Genomic DNA, 7,838 nt, shown 5'->3' on the forward strand with positions numbered 1-7,838 from the left:
CATTTCTGGCGGTAATGATCACAGGATCTTGGAAATATAGGGAGATGGGACCTCAGAGGCCATTTAGTGCAATCCCCTTTACTCCGCCTGTAAGATGCTTATGATAATAAGCTGTTTTTAAGCCTGGGGGAAATATAATGGCCCCCGAGTTCCAGGTGTTTCTCTCTTATTCTGCTTTCGGGAGTTCAGACATAATTGCTCTGAGCTCCCAGTTAGAAAAATTCCTACAATTTAGGCAGAATTTGGGCTCTCTGCCTAAATAAACAGTTCTGCTTATCTTCACAGTGTCTTTGCGGTTGAGGTAAAATTCAGTTTCCTGGAGATGGTTGAGTAAAATAGCAACTTATGCTAGAAGTCTGTAGATAGACAGCCAACCACAGGGGAAATCCGGAGGGAAAGCCCACTGAACTTTTGGGGGCTTCTTGTTCTGCTTGTCTGAAGAGGGAAGTGACTGTCCCTCCTTGCTCCTCTGTCACAGCCGAGTCCTTCCTTTGCTCCTCAGATGTTAGCTAGAATTTCAGGCTTGCTCTTTTCCAGATTTTCAGAATCTCTCTCTAGTTCTGCGATAATACCGTTCTTTTATGTGAATTTTCTTTTCCTTCCTTCCTTCCTTCTTTCCTTCCTTCCTTCCTTCCTTCCTTCCTTCCTTCCTTCCTTCCTTCCTTCCTTCCTTCCTTCCTTCCTTCCTTCCTTCTTTCTTTCCTTCCTTCCTTCCTTCCTTCCTTCCTTCCTTCCTTCCTTCCTTCCTTCCTTCCTTCCTTCCTTCCTTCTTTTTTCCTTCCTTCCTTCCTTCCTTCCTTCCTTCTTTCTTTCCTTCCTTCCTTCCTTCCTTCCTTCCTTCCTTCCTTCCTTCCTTCCTTCCTTCCTTCCTTCCTTCTTTCTTTCCTTCCTTCCTTCCTTCCTTCCTTCCTTCCTTCCTTCCTTCCTTCCCTTCCTTCCTTCTTTCCTTCCTTCCTTCTTTCCTTTCCGCCTTCTTTCTTTCTTTCCCTCTTTCTTCTTCCTTTTTTCTTTCTTTCTTCATCTCCTTTCCTTCCTTCCTTCCTTCCTTCCTTCCTTCTTTCCTTCTTTCCTTCCTTCCTTCCTTCCTTCTTCCTTCCTTTCCTTCCTTCCTTCCTTCCTTCCTTCCTTCCTTCCTTCCCTTCCTTCTATCTTCCTTCCTTCCTTCTTTCCTTCCTTCCTTCCTTCCTTCCTTCCTTCCTTCCTTCCTTCCGTCCTTCCTTCCTTCCTTCCTTCCTTCTTTCCTTCTTTCCTTCCTTCCTTCTTTCCTTTCCGCCCTCTTTCTTTCTTTCCCTCTTTCTTCTTACTTTTTTCTTTCTTTCTTCATCTCCTTTCCTTCCTTCCTTCCTTCCTTCCTTCCTTCCTTCCTTCCTTCCTTCCTTCCTTCCTTCTTTCCTTCCTTCCTTCCTTCCTTCCTTCCTTCCTTCCTTCCTTCCTTCCTTCCTTCCTTCCTTCCTTCTTTCCTTCCTTCCTTCCTTCCTTCTTTCCTTCCTTTCCTTCCTTTCCTTTCTTTCCTTTTACCTTCCTTCCCTCCCCCTCCCTCCCTTTCTCCCTCCTTCTTTCCCTCTTTCTCTCCTTCCTTTTCTTTCCCTCCCTCCCTTCTTCCTTCCCTTCCTCCATCCCTCTCTCTGTCTCTGTCTCTCTCAATGTCAAGATACTGAAGTAGTTTGCCATTTCCTTCTTCAATTCATCTTGTAGATGAGAAAACAGAGTCAAACAGGATAAAGTGATTTGTCCAGGATCCCACAGCTAGCGTCTGAGGAGGAGTTTGAACTTTCATGATTCCAGGCCCAGCTGTCTATCTACTGCACCACCTAGCTGCCCTCTATAAAAATAATGATTTTTATTATTATTACTTTTTAAAAAATTTTTTAATTGCTTTTTTATTTACAAGTTATATGCATGGGTAATTTTACAGCATTGACAATTGCCAAACATTTTGTTCCAATTTTTCCCCTCCATCTCCCTCACCCCCTCCCCCAGATTGCAGGATGACCAATACATGTTAAATATATTAAAGTATAAATTAAATACAAAATAAGTATACATGTCCAAACCGTTATTTTGCTGTACAAAAAGAATCGGACTCTGAAATATTGTACAATTAGCCTGTGAAGGAAATAAAAAATGCAGGCAGACAAAAATATAGGGATTGGGAATTCAATGTAATGGTTCTTGGTCATCTCCCAGAGTTCTTTTGCTGGGTGTAGCTGGTTCAGTTCATTACTGCTCCATTAGAACTGATTCGGTTCATCTTATTGCTGAGGATAGCCAGGTCCATCAGAATTGATCATCATATAGTATTGTTGTTGGAGTATATCATGATCTCCTGGCCTTGCTCATTTCACTCAGCATCAGTTCGTGTAAGTCTCTCCAGGCCTTTTTGAAGTCATCCTGTTGGTTATTTCTTACCGAAAAATAATATTCCATAATATTCATGTACTACAGTTTATTCAGCCATTCTCCAATTGATGGGCACCTACTCAGTTTCCAGTTTCTGGCCACTACAAAGAAGGCTGCCACAAACATTCGTGCACATACAGGTCCCTTTCCCTTCTTTAGTATCTCTTTGGGATATAAGCCCAGTAGCAACACTGCTGGATCAAAGGATACACACAGTTTGATAACTTTTTGAGCATAGTTCCAAATTGCTCTCCAGAATGGTTGGATGCATTCACAATTCCAGAAACAATGTATTAGTGTCCCTGTTTTCCCACATCCCCTCCAACATTCCACATTATCTTTCCCTGTCATTCTAGCCAGTCTGACAGGTGTATAGTGGTATCTCAGAGTTGTCTTAATTTGCTATTATTCTTACATTTAAATGAATGTAAACTCCTTTTTAAATTGTAGCTTTTTATTTACAAAACATATGCATGGGTAATTTTTCAACATTGACCTTTGCAAAACCTTCTGTTCCAACTTTTCCCCTCCTTCCCTCCACTCCCTCCTCTAGATGGCAGGTAGTCCAATGCATGTTAAATATGTTAAAGTATATGTTAAATATAATATATTTATACATATTTATACAGTTATCTTGCTGCACAAGAAAAATCGGATTTAGAAAGAAGGTGAAAATAACCTGAGAAGGAAAACAAAAATGCAAGTAGATAATAACACTATTATTGACTGGAATGTTATGGTCCACACACTCATTTCCCATAGTTCCTTTGCTGAGTGTAGCTGATTCTCTTCATTACTGAACAACTGGAACTGATTTGGATCCTCTCATTGTTGCAGAGAGCCACATACATCAGAATCGAACCTTATATAGTATTGTTGTTGAAGTATACAATGATCTCCTGGTTCTGCTCATTTCACTCAGCATCAATTCATGTAAGTCTCTCCAAGCCTCTCTTTATTCATCCTGCTGGACATTTTTTACAGAACAATAATATTCTATAACATTCATATACTACAATTTATCCAACCATTCTCCAATTGATGGGCATCCATTCAATTTCCAGTTTTAAAAAGGGTTGCCACAAACATTTTTTGCACATATGAGTCCCTTTCCCTTCTTTAAGATCTCTTTGGGATATAATCCCAGTAGAAACACTACTGGATCAAAGGATAGCACAGTTTGATAACTTTTTGAGCATAGTTTCAAATTGTTCTCCAGAATGGTTGCATCTGTTCACAGGTCCACCAACAATGTATCAGTGTCCTAATTTTCCCACATCCCCGCCAACATTTGTCATTATCTTTTCCTGTCATCTTAGTCAATCTGAGAGGTATGTAGTGGTATCTCAGAGTTGTCTTAATTTGCATTTCTCTGATCAATAATGATTTGAAGCACCTTTTCATATGACTAGAAATAGTTTCAATTTCTTCATCTGAAAATTGTTGTTCATATCTTTTGATCATTTATCAATTTGAGAATGGTTGGATTTCTTATAAATAAGAGTCAATTCTCTATATATTTTGGAAATGAGGCCTTTATCAGAACCTTTGACTGTAAAAATGTTTTCCCCGTTTATTGCTTCCCTTCTAATCTTGTCTGCATTGGTTTTGTTTGTACAAAAACTTTTTAACTTGATATAATCAAAATTTTCTATTTTGTAATCAATTATGATCTCTAGTTCTTCTTTGGTCACAAGGAATTTAAACTGTTAAAAAACAAAACAAAACACCCAAAACCCTTTTGCTTCAAATCTTCAGGAAATTCTTTCAATTACCTCACCAATTACCATTGGCCCCCCCTCAAGGATATACTCTAACTGGGGACACTATATGTATTTACATCCATACAAGATTTAAACAAAGTAAATCTGGGCTTTTAAACTTTTTTTGCATGTCATTGCTCCCTTAGACAGTCTGGACAAGCCTTTTTCAGAATAATGTTTTTAAATATGTAAATCAAATTACAAATTACAAAAGAAACTTCAGAAAACTAACAAATTTGGCAATTGAGATGGATTGGAATATGGAGAGACTTGAATCTATATCAATATAGAAATATAGAAAGACATTGCAACTGTCTAGTGAAAATGTGATGAGGAATCAAACTAGGGTTATTTATATCTATTTAAGTGGCAAGAAGGGGACATACAAGATGGAAGTGCCAAGATTTGGAAACCAAGCAATTCCATATGTAGAAAGTAAAGAGTTATGATTGTTGGAGGGGATGTGGGAAAACTGGGACATTGATTCATTGTTGGTGGGTGTGACAATCCAACCATTTTGGAAGTAGTTTGGAACTATGCTCAAAAGTTATCAAACTATTACCCTTGATCCACAGGTTACTACTGCATATCCCAAAGAATTATAAAAGAAGGGAAGGGACCTGTATGCACGAATTTTGTGGCAGCCCTTTTTGTAGTGGCTAGAAACTGGAAACTGAATGGATGTCCATCAGTTGGAGAATGGCTGAATAAATTGTGGTTATGAAATTATGGAATATTACTGTTCTGTAAGAAATGACCAACAGGATGATTTCAGAAAGGCCTGGGAGACTTACACGAACTGATGCTGAGTGAAATAGGCAGGACCAGGAGATCATTATAACTTCAACAACAATACTAGATGATGACCGTTCGATGGATCAGGTCATCCTCACAATGGATCAACCAAATCATTTCTAATTGGAGCAGTAATGAACTGAATAACTATACCAGAAAAGAACTCTGGGAGATGACTAAAAACCATTACATTGAATTCCCAATCCCTATATTTATGCACCCTGCATTTGATTTCCTTCACAAACTAATTGTACAATATTTCAGAGTCTGATTCTTTTTGTACAGCAAAATAATTTTTAGTCATTATACTTATTATTATCTAAGATTATATTTTAATATATTTAACATCTACTGGTCATCTGCCATTTAGGGAGGGTAAAGGTGAAAAATTGGAACAAGAGGTTTGGCAATTTTAATCTGTAAAGTTACCCATGTATATATCCTGTAAATAAAAGGCTATTAAATAAAAAAAAAAAAAAAAAAAAAAAAAAAGAAAGTAAAGAGTTGAAGGGGACACTAAGGTCAGCAACTAGTATAACAGAGAAGATTGCCCTTGACAATATTAAGGATGATGGGACTCAGTGGGTGCTTCTTAAGAATGGGTTGGACAAGGACAGCTAGGTGTCAAAGTGGATAGAGCATCAGCCCTGAAGTCAGGAGGACCTGAGTTCAAATCTAATCTCAGACACTTAACACTTCCTAGCTGTGTGACCCTGGGCAATGATTAACCCCAATTGCCTCAGCAAAAAACGAAACAAAACCCAAAACAAAACAAAACAAAAAAACAGATTGGTCTTGCAAATAGAAGAGCCATATTGCCATTGGAGACCATAGTGAAGAAGTTACCAGAGAAGGTATTTGACTGATGTGAGATGAAGGAAGAGGGAACTCTCAGCAACTGATGTTGATTTTTTTCTTTTTGATGAATATGAGGCGAAGTCTTAGTTGTGTGTGTGTGTGTGTGTGTGTGTGTGTGTGTGTGTGTGTGTGAAAGAGAGAGACAAGCTTGAAGAACGATGAGGTTTGAAATATCTACTATGGAAAATGAGATTATTGTTGTTCAGCTGTTTCATTTATGTTTAACTCTTTTTGAATTGATATGGAATTTTCTTGGCAGATACTGGAGTGGTTTGCCATTTCCTTCTCATTTTATAGATTTTACAAATGAAGCTCATTTTGCAGATGAAGAAACTGAGGCAAAAATGATGAGGTAACTTGCCCAGGGTCATACAGTTAGTGTCTGAGGTCAGATTTGAATTCAGGAAGATGAGTCATCCTAATTTCAAAGCACCTAGCTGCTAGGGAAGGTGGAATAATGGAATACAAAGAAGCAAATGAAAAGCCTGGAGTTGAGAGGACCTTAATTCAAATCCAGCTTCATTTACTTACTAGCTCTGTGACCCTGGGGATGTCACTTAACCTGTCTGCCCCAGTCATCTATTGAATGGGGATAATAATAACACCTTCCTTTTAGGGATGTCATGAAGATCAGATGAGATATTTGGAAAGCACTTGATAATTTAAAGAAGCTATGTTCTTATTATAATTCTTTGCTGTAGTCAAGGCCCAGTTAAGATTAAAAAAAAAAAAAAAAGAAACATAAATATGTAGTGGACCAGTCAGCTTTGTTTTTGTAATTTTCTTTACTTAATTCAGCAATCCATGAATTAGAGTGGTTGGTAGATGGTAGAAATAATGCAGAGTGGTATGATGAATGAAAAACCCTAAGAAACAGAGTTTCTGGTAATTAACAATTTATTAATTAAACTGGCTAATAATAAATTGATGGCCAGTGGTTTTTCTTGGTTTCCATTGATGCCCAATGGAGACCCTGAAAGCCTTAAAGTAATCCTTTTGAAAGGCAATTCCCTTGACAGGTGAAACTCAATCCTGATTGGTGGACATTACTGAAGAAGTAAACTTGATGCGTTTAGCTCCTCCTGATGAAAATAAAATTTGATCATGAAATTCAGCCACCTCCAGTAATCAGGACAAGTGAATCCATTGCCAATCATATTCTGGTTGGTTTTCCCCTTCAGGAGCTGGGTTGTCAAACTCTAATGGAGGAGTATAAGAACTGTGGGCCCCTTTCCCATTCTGTTTAAACAGAGATAAGATTTTCTAGCTAGATGGGGTCCCACCCAAAACTGAAGAGCATTTTCCTTGAGGGCTAGTAGTAATCAGTCGGTTAACTGGCGTTAACAAGAGGAAAGTTTCTTTAAAGAGGAAGAGAAAAGCCTGGATCTCGAGTTTATCGTTGGTTATTAATGTAATAGTGTAATAATAATTTCTCTTGACTGGGATACAATAAAGTATGACAGGAGATAGAACAAAGGATTTGACAGCAGAGGATAGTGTAGGACTGAGCTGGTTGATCAAGACACGGAGATAGGGAAGGAAGGAGAGCATAGCCAGGTGTGGGAATGATGATCTGGGGAAAAATTAGAGAGATGGAGGGAATGGAGTTAACTATGAAGATGATGAATAGTGCTAGGGAGAGAAGAAATGGTAATTGATAAAAATGCTATGGTAAAACAGCAATTTCAGAAGTCTCGAACATGGAAGTTTAGTACTTGTGGGTGATGGCAAGCTCAAACATGCACCCTTCGTGGTGTGTAGAAGAGGAAGTGGGTAAGGGGAACACAGACTAATAAGAAGTTAGTGATGTGAGGAAGCATCTATATATACACTAGACCTTTTATGTCAGGACAGAATTAGGGAAGAGAAAGGTTATGAATTAAACACTGAATTTGTTGAGGAAGAAGGAATGTTTTGCAAATAGGATCTGGATTAGGTGATAAAGTTGGACATTATGAACTAAAAAGAAGAGATATTACTGAGTATTGAAGGAGTCATGGGGTGCATTGACCTTAGACTTTT

The sequence above is a fragment of the Sarcophilus harrisii genome, chromosome 3, assembly GCF_902635505.1.
Source record: "Sarcophilus harrisii chromosome 3, mSarHar1.11, whole genome shotgun sequence".
NCBI lineage: Eukaryota > Metazoa > Chordata > Mammalia > Dasyuromorphia > Dasyuridae > Sarcophilus > Sarcophilus harrisii.